Source organism: Anomaloglossus baeobatrachus, chromosome 6, assembly GCF_048569485.1.
Source record: "Anomaloglossus baeobatrachus isolate aAnoBae1 chromosome 6, aAnoBae1.hap1, whole genome shotgun sequence".
Lineage (NCBI taxonomy): Eukaryota > Metazoa > Chordata > Amphibia > Anura > Aromobatidae > Anomaloglossus > Anomaloglossus baeobatrachus.
The window spans coordinates 399,706,833-399,724,492 of record NC_134358.1 but is presented as its reverse complement, the minus strand read 5'-3'; positions in this window follow the sequence as shown (position 1 = coordinate 399,724,492).

Here is a 17,660-nt window from a genome sequence, read left to right as displayed (position 1 = left end):
GGACAGCACCACAGGAGTTAATCCCCTTGACCTATACAGGGACAGGATCACAGAGAGGTTTAAAAGGCCCCTCCCACCTTCACCCTGCAGTGTTTTTCCTGTCCCTTCAGGAGACCGACGCATGAGAGGTGCTCCTAGAGTGGAGCTATTTTATCTTTTGGAATTTCATCAAAGAATTAGTCCTTCTAATGTTCTTCAGACATTGGTGGGTTCTGGGTGTTATGGATCCTACACCAGCCATGTTTGGTAACCCTTAGGATGTGCTGCATAGGATTTCATATGCTTGCAGATTCTTACTACTATCTATATTTTTGGTTTTACAGATTGATATGTCTAACCTATTTCTTGCTTATTACTTTGGTACTGCTCCTGTGGTGCTGTCCTGAGGGACGTTCTGGAAAATATGAATTACACCTACCTGTATTTGGTCATTCGGTTTCCAGTAGTCCCTCAAGACAGCACCCTTATTTCCCTCCCCTTAGGGTTTATCTTGCAGATGAGTTACTATTTGTTGGTATAAACCGTTTGTATCCATCCTTCTGTAAGTACTTGAAAAGACACTGGAGGGTGGAGGTGGGAGGGGCCTTTTAAACCTCTCTGTGATCCTGTCCCTGTATAGGTCAAGGGGATTAACTCCTGTGGTGCTGTCCTGAGGGACTACTGGAAACTGAATTACCAAATACCGGTAGGTGTAATTCATATTTTGTTATCAATGTGGATAAAACACTGACTTTATGGACTGAAAACCTATGCATGCCTCTTTAGGCTACTTTTACACTTGCGTTGAACGACATTCGTTGCATTGCGTTGTGTGACACATGTGACGGATGCCTTGCAAATAGTGCAATATGAAGGCAACGGATTCCTGGGAAATAACGCGTTGCGTTAAGTTGTCTATCCGCACGAGAGAGAGAGACCATCACCGCTCACGCAGGCACTACCGCACTCATCATCACCACACACATCCCGGCACTACTGCCCCCATCATCATAACACACACCCCGGCACTACCGCACTCATCATCATCACACACATCCCGGCACTACCGCACCCATCATCATCACACACATCTCGGCACTACTGCACACATCATCACACACATCTCGGCACTACCGCACCCATCATCATCCCCGCACCTGCAGGCACTACCGTACTCATCATCACCACACATATCCTGGCAATACCTCCCCCATCATCATAACACACCCCGGCACTACCGCACTCATCATCATCACACACATCCCGACACTACCGCCCCCATCATTATCACTGCACACGCAGACACTACCGCACTCATCATCACCACACACATCCCGGCAATACCTCCCCCATCATCATAACACACCCCGGCACTACCGCACTCATCATCATCACACACATCCCGACACTACCGCCCCCATCATCATCACTGCACACGCAGACACTACCGCACTCATCATCATCACACACATCCTGGCACTACCGCCCCCATCATCATCACCGCACATGCAGGCACTACCGCACCCATCATCATCACACAGATCCCGGCACTAACGCATCCATCATTATCACCACACACGCAGGCACTACCGCACTCATCATCACCACACACATCCCGGCACTACCGCACCTATCACCGCACACACACAGGCATTATCTCAGTGACATTCCCGCTGACAGCATGACTCCCTTCAGTTTCTGCGTGGAGCTCACAGGAGCGGCGGTGTTCTACTGCCGCTCCTGTCAGCTTCATGTAGTAGAGCTGGATGCTTCGCAGGACCTCGTGTGGATTGCGCCGGACCTGGAGGGGTATTTGGGGATTGTAATAAAGTGGTGAAAGAGGGTGTTTTTTTTTTTCTCTTTTATTCCAAATAAAGTATTTTTTCGGGTGTATGTGTTTATCATGGAATGTGTCTCAGATGCCTGCCATGATTAACCTAGGACTTAGTGGCAGATATGGGCTGCCATTAACTCCTTATTACCCCGATTGCCACCGCACCAGGGCAATTCGGGATGAGCCACGTAGAGTCTCGTGTCTGTCGCGTCTAATGGATGCGGCTGCTGACTGATATTTTTAGGCTGGGGGCTCCCCATAACGTGGGGCTCCCCATCCTGAGAATACCAGCCTTCAGCCGTGTGGCTTTACCTTGGCTGGTATCAAAATTGGGGGGACCGCACGTAGTTTTTTTTTTAATTAGTTAGTTATTTATTGTACTGCACAATATAGACCAGCCCACCGGCGGCTGTGATTGGTTGCAGTGAGACAGCTGTCACTCAGCGTGGGGGGCATGTCTGACTGCAACCAATCATAGATGGACTAGATGGACTAATGAGCGGCCGGCATTTTCATAAGCAGGAGAAGCCGCCAGAGGAGTGTGACAGCCGTGCAGCGCTGCGCCAGTGATCGGTGAGTATGAGAGAGGGGGTGAGAAGGGGGAGAGAGACCAGGAGTGATTTTAAATGATTTAGATTGTTCTGCTGGACATGCTGAGCATGCGCAGTAGAACGTGATGGAATCCGTCAGCAGATTCCGCCGCTTATTGCATTGCGGCGGAATCCGCCCCCATAGACAATCATTAGACACCTTGGCAGATTCTAACGGAATCCATCAAAGTGCGTTATTTTAACGACCCAAAAAACGCTACATGTAGTGTTCCTTTCGCCCGACGCTGCGTCGTCCAGCGGATGCAACGCAGACACTTGCGTTACAGTGCGTCGTCAATACAAGTTTATAGAGAATAGCGCAGTGCGTTAACGGACTGCGCTATTCTCCATAGCGGCGAATTGCGCTGAACGCAAGTGTGAAAGTAGCCTTACTGTGTCTATGCCATTGTCACGCTGGGTGTGGGGAGAGACACCCAGCAAGTGGACTCCTTGGAATAATGGAGGCTGAAACACAAAGAGGGGGGGTTAACCAGAGGCTCCTGCGCTGACCCTGACTCTGGGAGGCCCTGTGCTTGCCGTCAAACCACAGGTACCTATAAGGGTTAGGAGGTGTGGCACGCCAATGTGCCCCTGTCTCCTAGCCAGACCCTAGGACTAAATCCCACCACCTACCAATCCACTGAGGGAAAAGCAAACACAAAAATAAACAGCAATAAAGGGGAAAAAGGAAAAACTTATCTTGAGAGGTAATCTACAGAATGTACATCAACAGTAGTCTGAAGCCACAACAAGGAAAAACCACAACTTATCTTGAGAGGGAATCTCCAGAATATACAGCAACAGTAGTCTGAAGCCACATGCACTCCTGAGCAGCAACTTCTCCAAGTGAAGAGTATAACCCGCACTGGAGGAGTGAGAGGCCCCACGTTATAAAGGCCTTTAATTACCAGCTGGAGGAAAGCCTCCTCCAACCTGGCAAGGAAACAGAAAAAAACCTAACTCAAGCCCTTAGGCCTCCAACACACATCCGTGCCGCCGGTACATGTTTGGTATGTTTTTGCACATGCCGGCGGCACGGAGACACGTACACCAATGTTACCCTATGGTAACAGGCACACACACGTAAAACAACATGGAACGTGTGTCTGTGTCGTTTGTACGTGTGTGCGTTTTTTCCACACGCTCAACATGTCTGTTTTTCTCCTGCATCATGCAGGCACGGACCCGCTAAAGTCAATGGGTCCGTGTCTGCACGTATGTGACACGTAGCATGTCCGTGTTCTACCCGTACCGTGCGTGTGCGATTTATTTAATTTTTTTTAATTCTGGATGCGATTTCGGTCAATCTCCCTCAGTCGGTCAGTATCTTTTGCTGTCAGATGGTTGCTCTGTCTGTCTCACCGATCACCGATCACTGTCAAAAACCTCCGGCGGCTTTTACTTTTTTGAAAATGCCGGCTGCTCATTGTTCAATCTCGTATTCACTGCTTCCTCCGTCCACCAGCGCATATGATCGGTTGTAGTCAGACACGCCCCCACGCTGAGTGACAGCTGTCTCACTGCAACCAATCACAGCCGCCGGCGGGCGGGTCTATATCGTGCAATAAAATAAATAAACAAAAACGACGTGCGGCCCCCCAAATTTGATACCAGCCAGGGTAAAGCCACACGGCTGAAGGCTGGTATTCTCAGGATGGGGGGCTCCACGTTATGGGGAGCCACCCAGCCTAACAATATAAGCCAGCAGCCGCCCAGAATTGCCGCATCCATTAGATGTGACATTTCCGGTACTCTACGTGGCTCATCCCGAAATGCCCTGGTGCGGTGGCAATCGCGGTAATAAGGGGTTAATCATGACAGGCATCTCCCCGAGATACCTTCCATGATTAACCTGTAAGTTAAAGAAAATAAACACACACATCCAAAAAATCCTTTATTTGGAATAATACACAAAAACAAACAACCTCTTTCACCACTTTATTAAGCCACAAATACTCATCCAGGTCCGGCGTAATCCACGGAGGTCCCACAACGCTCTCAGCTCTGCTACATGAAGGTGACAGGAGCGGCCACATACAGTTAGGTCCAGAAATATTTGGACAGTGACACAATTTTCGCGAGTTGGGCTCTGCTTGCCACCACATTGGATTTGAAATGAAACCTCTACAACAGAATTCAAGTGCAGATTGTAACGCTTAATTTGAAGGTTTGAACAAAAATATCTGATAGAAATTGTAGGAATTGTACACATTTCTTTACAAACACTCCACATTTTAGGAGGTCAAAAGTAATTGGACAAATAATCCAAACCCAAACAAAATATGTTTATTTTCAATATTTTGTTGCGAATCCTTTGGAGGCAATCACTGCCTTAAGTCTGGAACCCATGGACATCACCAAACGCTGGGTTTCCTCCTTCTTAATGCTTTACCAGGCCTTTACAGCCGCAGCCTTCAGGTCTTGCTTGTTTGTGGGTCTTTCCGTCTTAAGTCTGAATTTGAGCAAGTGAAATGCATGCTCAATTGGGTTAAGATCTGGTGATTGACTTGGCCATTGCACAATGTTCCACTTTTTTGCACTCATGAACTCCTGGGTAGCTTTGGCTGTATGCTTGGGGTCATTGTCCATCTGTACTATGAAGCGCCGTCCGATCAACTTTGCGGCATTTGGCTGAATCTGGGCTGAAAGTATATCCCTGTACACTTCAGAATTCATCCGGCTACTCTTGTCTGCTGTTATGTCATCAATAAACACAAGTGACCCAGTGCCATTGAAAGCCATGCATGCCCATGCCATCACGTTGCCTCCACCATGTTTTACAGAGGATGTGGGGTGCCTTGGATCATGTGCCGTTCCCTTTCTTCTCCAAACTTTTTTCTTCCCATCATTCTGGTACAGGTTGATCTTTGTCTCATCTGTCCATAGAATACTTTTCCAGAACTGAGCTGGCTTCATGAGGTGTTTTTCAGCAAATTTAACTCTGGCCTGTCTATTTTTGGAATTGATGAATGGTTTGCATCTAGATGTGAACCCTTTGTATTTACTTTCATGGAGTCTTCTCTTTACTGTTGACTTAGAGACAGAGACACCTACTTCACTGAGAGTGTTCTGGACTTCAGTTGATGTTGTGAACGGGTTCTTCTTCACCAAAGAAAGTATGCGGCGATCATCCACCACTGTTGTCATCCGTGGACGCCCAGGCCTTTTTGAGTTCCCAAGCTCACCAGTCAATTCCTTTTTTCTCAGAATGTACCCGACTGTTGATTTTGCTACTCCAAGCATGTCTGCTATCTCTCTGATGGATTTTTTCTTTTTTTTCAGCCTCAGGATGTTCTGCTTCACCTCAATTGAGAGTTCCTTAGACCGCATGTTGTCTGGTCACAGCAACAGCTTCCAAATGCCAGACCACACACCTGTAATCAACCCCAGACCTTTTAACTACTTCATTGATTACAGGTTAACGAGGGAGATGCCTTCAGAGTTAATTGCAGCCCTTAGAGTCCCTTGTCCAATTACTTTTGGTCCCTTTAAAAAGAGGAGGCTATGCATTACAGAGCTATGATTCCTAAACCCTTTCTCCGATTTGGATGTGAAAACTCTCATATTGCAGCTGGGAGTGTGCACTTTCAGCCCATATTATATATATAATTGTATTTCTGAACATGTTTTTGTAAACAGCTAAAATAACAAAACTTGTGTCACTGTCCAAATATTTCTGGACCTAACTGTACCATGACCGCTCTCTGTCAGCTCCACGCAGCAACTGAGGTGAGCCGCGCAATCAGCGATGACATTACTCAGGTTACTCGCGGCCACCGCTGGATCCTCCAACTGTGACTGCAAGTCGCCCAAGTGACTGAAGTGAGCTGAGCGATCTGCAAAAAAGTCAAAGATGAGTTGCGGTCTCAGGTGGAGGACTCCAGCTAGCCGCGGGTAGCCTGAGTGATGGCAGCGATAATCCCGCCGCTAACTTCAGTCACTCAGGGGATTATCGGTCACTAGTGAATCCTTCACGGGTGACCGCTAATCAGGATGCCACACACAGACAGAGCCATGGTATGACAATGAAGTCGGGGGAAATTCATCCGAGTTCATTCTCATCGCGCGTCTCTGTCTGTGTCTGCTGTCAGCGGGTATGTAGCAACGACATTTTGCCACACACATGGATCATTTCAAACAAACACTAAACGGACATTACACGTATGTATCTCACGCATACACAGACATTCCACAAGCACACACGGCGAGCATACACCATCACACGGATGTCACATGTACCGGAGAAACGCCCATAAAAAATGGAACACGGACCCGAAAAATGGAACGTGAGAGACGTACGTGTTTTTTGCGGAAGTGTGGCAGAGGCCTTAAAGGGACAACGTCCATTAACGTCTAGATGATCACCGGGCCCTTTTACACCTGGTCCCAGCAGCAGCTCCTGAAGGTCCAGACACATCCGTGACAGCCATTGACTACGAGAGCTGATTCCTTACAAGGACTATAGGCTGTGCATTATAATATATGGTGGACTAAGGGGTGCATTATACGATATAGAGAACAATGGGCTGGGAATTATACTATATTGAGGACTATGGGGGGGTGTAATATACAGTGGGGAAAATAATTGTTAGTTCCAGTTTTGATTGTTCACCTTCTTTTAAAGCACAACTGGAATCTCCATTTTTTTTTTGTCCCAACCCTCCTTCAAATTCCCAAAGATAGCAGGCACATCTACTTCAGTGGTTGCCAGTGATTTGTCTACTCAGCAGTATCTCAATTTGCAGTAATTGTTTTTTTGACATGTTGATTTCAGTTTACCTTATTTGTTTAATAAATATTGTTATGTTTCATCAAAATAGTTGTGGTTTTTATTTAATCCACCAATAAAAAAACGTGCCTACAACATGTTGCTCACATACAAACAACCTTCTCAAAAACTGCCTTGGAGCTTTGTACAGTTTTTGCTTGTCCAAAATAAAAAAAAATTAAAATGATTTGTGTAGTCCAAATCACATCCAATTATAGATTTAACAATGAAAAGCAACTGCCAAAAATATCTAAGGAATTCTTTGCACTTTTAACAGTGTAGAAAAGTAGAAAATAGGTAGGGATTTGTTTTGTAAATTAATGTTTGTTTGCAACAAAAGCCCCAAACAATGCAAATTACAAAGCAAAAACGCAGGAAAAAACGCTCTAAAAACTTCTCAAAATCCACACCAAAAACGCACCAAAACTGAGGTTTTGCGGCTTAAAAAATAGCAGCAGAAATGCCCTGTGTGAATATACCCTAAGAATCAAAATTTTCTGTCACCAGCTAGGATCTTCACTTACCGTGTTTCCCCGAAAATAAGACACTGTCTTATATTTTTTTTTTGCCCCAAAAAAAGCGCTAGGTCTTATTTTCGAGGGAGGGCTTATTCTTGGGGAGACAAGGTTGGGGGAAACTTTACCGCCTAAAAAATCTCCCTTCCCAGTAGAATCATACTTACCAGACCCCAGGCGTCTGTGTGGCTCCCAGTCCTCCTGAAACCTCCAGCAGGTGCTCCCAGCAGGTATGCTCCACGCTGTCCTCCCCTCCTTCTGGCTGACACTCAGATTGCATACACACACACACTCATACACACACTCATGAGATCGCACATACCATGGCGCATGCACACACTCACCACATCCGGTGATACCACCTGCTTCCAGCCAGCAGGGGACTCTCTGCTCTCCAGTCTCTATGATGCATTCTACCGCTGCGTCCTCCTTGTGTTCTACCCGCAGGTCTTGGCACTCCACTGCTCAGCATCCCAGGTCCTTATGCCGCCAGAAACAATCAATATCGCTGGATGTGGTGATTGTGTGTGTGTGTGATCTCATGTGTGTGAGTCTGTGATCTAATGTGTCTGGGTGTGCGTTGCACCACAGTATGATTGCAGGGTTGTAGCACCCAGGGATATGGGGTACTCGGTTCTCGGCAGTGTCTCTATTGGGAATGCCACGATGGTGGCCATTACCCGGTTCCGTGTCCTAGGCCATTTTTGGGGATATTTTCAGGGAATTTGTGAATAAAGTTATTCATGACGCCACTTCCGGTGTTTCGGCTAAAGGCAGGGAGCCGCCGCTGCAGTGTCTTTACTGGGGCTGATGGTATTGCAGCTACGATGGTAGTCCCTCCACAAGTAGGGTATTGCCCCAGCGGGTGTATGGTGTGATGGGCGTCGGAAGAAGGAGTCCAGACAGGTATTCAGTGCAACTGGCCTACTCACTTTTCGGGTGTTAACTGGTTGACCAAGGCTGTCTGGTTTCGCCTCCAGGTTCCCTTCGTCCCAGTGCCAGTCTGGTTATCTGGTACCTTCTTTCCCTGCACCTGTCTCTGGTAAGTGGGTCCCCGTGGTATGGAACACTGGGGGTCCCCGGTTTGTGGTTTGTCCACCTCTGTTTGCCTGATGGTAGGGTGAACCCTGTGGGGATGGAGTCTCTGGTCCTGTCTCTGGCTCTCTCTTTGCTACTGAGTCTTTGGATTCTTTAGGGTCAGCAAAGTCCTTGATTGTCCCCGTTGCTGTGCAGGTGTTAATAGGTCGGCTTGAAGCTCTCTTCTGTCCTAGGGTCCTGTACCCCGTCGGTGTGTAGTTCCGGGAGTACTCCACCGGCAACCACCTCTCCTCGGTACCAGGTCACCGTCAACCCGAGTCAGGGAGTCACTTCCCTTCCACCTTTACACTTCCACAGTCAACTCTGAACTTAGACTGACTACTGACTGCCCTGTCTCACTGCAGTCTCCCTTCTTCTCCTGATTACTGACTTTCTGTGTTCCTGACTACTCTCCACAGTCTGCCCCTCCCACCTGGTCAACTAGTGGACTGGAGTGGCTCCACCTCTAGGCGGCCATCCATGGTCCCACCCTAGCTGGGTACCATTGTATGGGGGTTTGTTGGGGAAAACTGGGATTACCTGGGTTTTTGCTGTTACCGGCACTGGGATTCTGGGTCCCTAAGGGGGTAGGCCCTGCATCCTTGTGGGGATGCAGAAACTTGTAGCACCCTGATGGCTTCAGGGGTGCTACAGGGTCTTCTCTCTTCTTCTTTCTTTTGGGAGTGTCTGCTCTTCTATAATGATGTGTCCTGCAGTATTCTTTAACTTTTTTAGATGCATGGATACTTCATTATTGAATCTCAACTAGGGCTTATTTTCGAGGTTGGTCTTATTTTTGGGGAAACACGGTATTCCAGGAATAGCAAAGATATTTAGACTCTATATTTCTAAGCTCTTCCACGGATACTGGTAGAGAATGGCTGTTGAATTTATTACATTTTTTTTTTAAAGTCGTACTCTATATATATATATATATATATATAAATACAGTCAGGGCCAGAAATATTTGGACAGTGACACAAGTTTTGTTATTTTAGCTGTTTACAAAAACATGTTCAGAAATACAATTATATATATATAATATGGGCTGAAAGTGCACACTCCCAGCTGCAATATGAGAGTTTTCACATCCAAATCGGAGAAAGGGTTTAGGAATCATAGCTCTGTAATTCATAGCCTCCTCTTTTTCAAGGGACCAAAAGTAATTGGACAAGGGACTCTAAGGGCTGCAATTAACTCTGAAGGCGTCTCCCTCGTTAACCTGTAATCAATTAAGTAGTTAAAAGGTCTGGGGTTGATTACAGGTGTGTGGTTTTGCATTTGGAAGCTGTTGCTGTGACCAGACAACATGCGGTCTAAGGAACTCTCAATTGAGGTGAAGCAGAACATCCTGAGGCTGAAAAAAAAGAAAAAATCCATCAGAGAGATAGCAGACATGCTCGGAGTAGCAAAATCAACAGTCGGGTACATTCTGAGAAAAAAGGAATTGACTGGTGAGCTTGGGAACTCAATAAGGCCTGGGAGTCCACGGATGACAACAGTGGTGGATGATCGCCGCATACTTTCTTTGGTGAAGAAGAACCCATTCACAACATCAACTGAAGTCCAGAACACTCTCAGTGAAGTAGGTGTATCTGTCTCTAAGTCAACAGTAAAGAGAAGACTCCATGAAAGTAAATACAAAGGGTTCACATCTAGATGCAAACCATTCATCAATTCCAAAAATAGACAGGCCAGAGTTAAATTTGCTGAAAAACACCTCATGAAGCCAGCTCAGTTCTGGAAAAGTATTCTATGGACAGATGAGACAAAGATCAACCTGTACCAGAATGATGGGAAGAAAAAAGTTTGGAGAAGAAAGGGAACGGCACATGATCCAAGGCACACCACATCCTCTGTAAAACATGGTGGAGGCAACGTGATGGCATGGGCATGCATGGCTTTCAATGGCACTGGGTCACTTGTGTTTATTGATGACATAACAGCAGACAAGAGTAGCCGGATGAATTCTGAAGTGTACCGGGATATACTTTCAGCCCAGATTCAGCCAAATGCCGCAAAGTTGATCGGATGGCGCTTCATAGTACAGATGGACAATGACCCCAAGCATACAGCCAAAGCTACCCAGGAGTTCATGAGTGCAAAAAAGTGGAACATTCTGCAATGGCCAAGTCAATCACCAGATCTTAACCCAATTGAGCATGCATTTCACTTGCTCAAATCCAGACTTAAGACGGAAAGACCCACAAACAAGCAAGACCTGAAGGCTGCGGCTGTAAAGGCCTGGCAAAGCATTAAGAAGGAGGAAACCCAGCGTTTGGTGATGTCTATGGGTTCCAGACTTAAGACAGTGATTGCCTCCAAAGGATTCGCAACAAAATATTGAAAATAAACATATTTTGTTTGGGTTTGGTTTATTTGTCCAATTACTTTTGACCTCCTAAAATGTGGAGTGTTTGTAAAGAAATGTGTACAATTCCTACAATTTCTATCAGATATTTTTGTTCAAACCTTCAAATTAAACGTTACAATCTGCACTTGAATTCTGTTGTAGAGGTTTCATTTCAAATCCAATGTGGTGGCATGCAGAGCCCAACTCGCGAAAATTGTGTCACTGTCCAAATATTTCTGGACCTAACTGTATATATATATATATATATATATATATATATACATACAAAAAAGTATTCATTAAATATTAGTTATTCTCGTTACAAGAGAAGTTTATCTATAGTGACAGATTTTTTTTTTCAAGTCTTTTTTTATTTGGCTTACTTGATTTTGCAAGAAGAACTTTGTAGTAGATGAGATGCCAAGGAAGTAGGGTGTCACTCATCTTTACTCCCAAAATCTTAAACTATTGTATAAGACGGAGACAGAAAAGTCGTATTCATATATTTGTAGACAAAACCTTTACTGCACTTCTAGGAATAACAAACCTTAAAAATGGCTGGTATGTTATCAGTAAATTATGTGCTATATGTTTTAGCAGTTAACTGTGTCTATTGAAAATGTGTGTGTGTGTGTGTGTGTGTGTGTGTGTGTGTGTGTGTTATAAACATTGGTATAAAGAAAATGCCCTCCTGCATCTGATCTCTTGTGCTACAGGTAAATTTGGAATAACTAATAATAATAATTAAAGGGAATCCACATCACTTCCTCATAACATTGTATCAAATGGTGGTAGCTTAGCAGCTGCACAAACAGACTAATCTAAAGACAAATGTATTGCTACAAAAAGTATTTCAAACTATCCAAACAGTATAAAAGCCGGTTGCTTTAGTGATGACCTAGAGACCTTGAAGATACATAGATATTACAATAGACAAAACAAAATGTTTTCTATGAGATTCTAAATAGAATAGAAAAGAGATGAAGGAACTGGTTACTTTAAAAATTCCTGTGTGATGCACCCACAAAGCAAATGAAACATAGATTATACGTTTTTCCCCATGATCTCGAGTCTATCCCATGCATATGAGTGAATGCTATAAGCCTTGTATAGTAAGATCAACGAATAAGAAAGGAGGCACTCACCGATCAGTGGAAATTTTTCAATTTCTTTTAATATTCAGGCATATGGGGGAGGGCCAGGGAAGGAATGCACACGGACAACGGCGGCCGTTTCACACCGACTACCGGCTCTTCAACGGGTTCCTATTTTGCTGTCCACACTGGGCATCTTTTTTTGGCTGCATCTTGGATGTTTTTAAAGATGTAGCATGTCAATTCTTTTTGCGTTTTTCCAGTGTTTTAGAGCCCTTCCAGTCAATAGATTTGACTTAAGAAACGCATTGGGCAAAATGCGGTAAAAATGTATCAAAAACGTTTTTGCCGCGGGTGCGTTTTTTTTGGGCCAAAAATGCTGCATCTTTGTTGTTAAGAAAAAATGCAGTGTGTAAACATAGCCTTACAGTAGTAGTACAACTGGTTTTAAAAAAATGCCTGTCCTCTAAACAGAAAAAATATATATTATTGAGATTATTTGGCTTTCTGATTTTGTAACAAATGTCCATATTATTTTTGGTCAAAATCATCTTTAACCCCTTTACTGCCCCTTTTAATTTTTCTTCCCCTTGTTCCAAGAGCCATAACGTTTTATTTTTCCCTCACTATAGCTTGTTTTCTGTAGGACGACTTGCACTTTTGAATATTCTGCCACATATTGTAATGGAAAATGCCCAAAAAAATTCAATGTGAGGTGAAATAGCAAAAAAAAAGAGGTATTTTTCGGTTCATCACAGCCTAGCATGTCACGTGCACTCTCCTTCACTGCAGAGCGCTGAAAGCAGGAGCAATGCTGGGCTGTAACGCTGGGCGGGCTGTGATGAGCGGTGAAACCCCTCTCACAGTCCAGTCACTCACGGAGACTGGGGCCGACCTCAGTGATGTCAGGTCAACAGGAAGTTGAGGTGACATCACCGGATCTCAGAGATCATGGAGCCCGGGGGTCACTTTATGGGGATGAGAGGAGCACAATAGCGCCGCTCAGAGGCAAAATTGGCTGAACAAGGTATTTAGAAAAAGCCTTTCCTATCAGTTTTACAGAGAGTGGCCACTATTGCAGAGTAGTGAACCACCTCTTTAAGGCTTGCCGGATGCCTCTGGCACATAGACAACATTGTAGTCATTGGTAGTACTCATAATGAAGTTTGTTGTTTGAGCAAATCTGTTTATTGGAGTGGTTTGCTTCCAATTACCACATTGCTTCAGGAAGCTTAACACCGACCTGAGGATTCACTGTTAGCACATTCTTAAGAAACTGTACTGCACTGGAAAGGTAAGACTGAGACACGGGATATTAGTATGAATGTAAACCTTTTACATGTACTGCTGAGAAGATTACACCATTTTTCCAAAAATGTTCACAATGACAGCAGCTCTGGTTTGTGTACTCAGATTATATTTGTATTATTGGAACTAGGAAACTAACAATTATGGTTGTGGTCATATTACCTTAATGTAAACCTAGACAAATATTCAGTTCTATGAAATATTATACATCATATTTGTTTTCAAGAAAGTCAGGAGTGGATTACATTAGTTTTTACATATTTTTATGTAAATTCTATATACACCGTGTGCAGAATTATTAAGCAAGTTGTATTTTAGAGGTTTTTTTTTATTATTGATCAACAACTATGTTCTCAATCAACCCAAAAGACTCATAAATATCAAAGCTTAATATTTTTGGAAGTTGGAGAGGTTTTTTTTTTAGATTTGGCTATCTTAGGAGGATATCTGTTTGTGCAGGTAACTATTACTGTGCAGAATTATTAAGCAACTTAATAAAACCCAAATATATTCCGATATCACTTGTTTATTTTTACCAGGTTAAACCAATATAACTGCACAAAATTTAGAAATAAACATTTCTGACATGCAAAAACAAAACCCCAAAAAATTAGTTACCAATATAGCCACTTTTTTATGATGACACTCAACAGCCTACCATCCACAGATTCTGTCAGTTGCTTGATCTGTTTACAATCAACATTGCATGCAGCAGCCACCACAGCCTCCTAGACACTGTTCCGAGAGGTGTGCTGTTTACCCTCCCTGTAGATCTCACATTTTATGAGGGACCACAAGTTCTCCCTATGGGGTTCAGATCAGGTGAACAAGGGGGCCATGTCATTATTTTTTCATCTTTTAGACCTTTACGGGCCAGCCACGCTGTGGAGTAGTTGGATGCATGTGATGGACCATTGTCCTGCATGAAAATCATGTTTTTCTTGAACGTTACCGACTTCTTCCTGTACCACTGCTTAAAGAAGTTGTCTGCCAGAAACTGGCAGTAGGTCTGGGAGTTGAGCTTCACTCCATCCTCAACCCGAAAAGGTCCCACAAGTTCATCTTTGATGATAGCAGCCCATACCAGTATCCCACCTCCACCTCGCTGGCGTCTGAGTTGGAGTGGAGCTTTCTTTCCTTTACTGATCAGCCTCTGGCCCATCCATTTGGCCCATCAAAAGTCACTCTCATTTCATCAGTCCATAAAACCTTTGAAAAATCAGTCTTAAGATATTTTTTGTCCCAGTGTTGACGTTTTATCTTATGTTTCTTGTCCAAAGGTGGTCGTTTTTCAGCCTTCCTTACCTTGGCCATGTCCCTGAGTATTGCACACCTTTTGCTTTTTGATACTTCAGCAACGCTGCAGCTCTGAAATGTTGCCAAACTGGTGGCAAATGGCATCTTGGCAGCTTCACGCTTGATTTTCCTTTATTCATGGGCAGTTATTTTGCGCCTTTTTTGCCCAACACGCTTCTGGCAACCTTGTTGGCTATTTGCCATGAAACGCATAATTGCTCAATGATCACACTTCAAAATTTTGGCAATTTCAAGACTGCTGCATCCCTCTGCAAGGCATCTGACAATTTTGGACTTTTCAGAGCCAGTCAAATCTCTCTTCTGACCCATTTTGCCAAAGGAAAGGAAGTTGTCTAATAATTAAACATACCTTATATAGGGTGTTGATGTCATTACACCACACCCCTCCTCATTACGGAGATTCACATCACCTGATTTACTTAATTGGTAGTTGGCTCTCAAGCCTATACAGCTTGGAGTAGGACAACATGTATAAAAAGTATAATGTGATCAAAGTACTTATTTGCCTAATAATTCTGCACACGGTTTACAAATCCTTGGCTGTTGTCCAGCAAAAACAACTATACCAGGGCAGATCATGCTTACAGATGCTTCACTGACTCTTTTGCCTGTTTGCGTTATTAGAATGTAATCTTGTAAAAGTAAACATTTTATCTTACAGAATTTTTCTTTTACTCACTTTAAGTTAGTAGTTTAGTAGGATTTTTTTTGGTTTCCTTAAAATATTGTCCCCATGTGCAGCTTATTGAATAAAAAAACAAAAAACCTATTTTTTACTTATCCTCACCGGTTCCAGTGCTGTGTACAGTCATGGCCAAAAGTTTTGAGAATGCTACAAATATTAATTTTTACAAAGTCTACTGCTTAAGTTTTTCTAATGGCAATTTGCATATACTCCAGAATGTCATAAAGAGTGATCAGCTTAACAGCAATTACCTGCAAAGTCAATATTGGCTAAGAAAATGAACTTCAACCCCCAAAACACATTTCAACATCATTGCATTCCTGCCTTAAAAGGAGCAGCTAACATTGTTTTAGTGATTGTTCCATTAACACAGATGTGGGTGTTGATGAGGACAGGGCTGGCGAACAATCAGTCATGATTAAGTAAGAATGACACCACTGGACACTTTAAAAGGAGGCTGGTGCTTGGTATCATTGTTTCTCTTCAGTTAACCATGGTTATCTCTAAAGAAACACGTGCAGCCATCATTGCTCTGCACAAAAATGGCCTAACAGGGAAGAGTATCGCAGCTACAAAGATAGCACCTCAGTCAACAATCTATCGCATCATCAAGAACTTCAAGGAGAGAGCTTCCATTGTTGCCAAAAAGGCTCCAGGGCGCCCAAGAAGGACCAGCAAATGCCAGGACCGTATCTTAAAACTGTTTCAGCTGCGGGATCGGGCTACCAGCAGTGCTGAGCTAGCTCAGCAATGGCAGCAGGCTGGTATGAGTGCTTCTGCATGCACTGTGAGGCGGAGACTGCTTGAGCAAGGCCTGGTTTCAAGGAGGGCAGCAAAGAAGCCACTTCTCTCCAGAAAAAACATCAATGACCGACTGATATTCTGCAAAAGGTACAGGGAGTGGACTGCTGAGGACTGGGGTAAAGTCATTTTCTCAGATGAATCCCCTTTTCGATTGTTTGGGACATCTGGAAAACAGCTTATTAGGAGAAGAAGAGGTGAGCGCTACCACCAGTCTTGTCTCATGCCAACTGTTAAGCATCCTGAAACGATTCATGTGTGAGGTTGCTTCTCAGCCAAGGGAATCGGCTCACTCACAGTCTTGCCTAAAAACACAGCCATGAATAAAGAATGGTACCAGAATGTCCTCCAAGAGCAACTTCTCCCAACTGTCCAAGAGCAATTTGGCACCCAACAATGCCTTTTCCAGCATGATGGAGCACCTTGCCATAAAGCAAAGGTGATCACTAAATGTCTCATGGAACAAAACAGAGATTTGGGGTCCATGGCCTGGAAACTCCCCAGATCTTAATCCCATTGAGAACTTGTGGGCAATCATCAAGAGACGGGTGGACAAACAAAAACTAACAAATTCTGGCAAAATTCAAGCATTGCTTATCCAAGAATGGACAGCTATCAGTCAGGATTTGGTCCAGAAGTTGATTGAGAGCATGCCAGGGAGAATTGCAGAGGTCCTGAAGAAGAAGGGTCAACACTGCAAATATTGACTTGCTGCATTAACTCATTCTGTCAATATAACCTTTTGGTACTCATAATATGATTGCAATTATATTTCTGTATGTGATGTAAACATCAGACAAACACAATTAAAAACGAGAGGGCAACAGATCATGTGAAAATATAATTTTGGTGTCATTCTCAAAACTTTTGGCCATGACTGTATTAACGGGAATACCCATGTTTGGTTTTTTTTGCCTGCAGTCCTGACTCCTGAGGTTGTCAACAGACATGTCTATTGACCCGGGGAAGGTTAAGTAAAGGACAATTTGATTGTTTGTTTTTTTTCACTAAATTGTGCCTGGGGACAATAGTTTACCGATTGGAAGACTTTGAACAAAATGTATAGAAACTAATATGGAGAGGGGAAAGGGAAATCCTTTACGCTTTTAATCCCTTGTAGAGATGAGTGAATCTGAAATAGACTGTTCGGGGTTTGTACCGAACACTGACATTACAAAAAAAAATCAGTGTTCAAGTTCGTAGTTCGGGTACAAACCACTCATTCAAGCATCACTACACTCAGTGCTCTGCCTAGTGCAAGTCACTTGCAGTGTTTCAGTGGCTCGCACTGGTGGTAACAAGAGCGTTATCGGATGTAGTGTGCACACCCCTGAAAAAA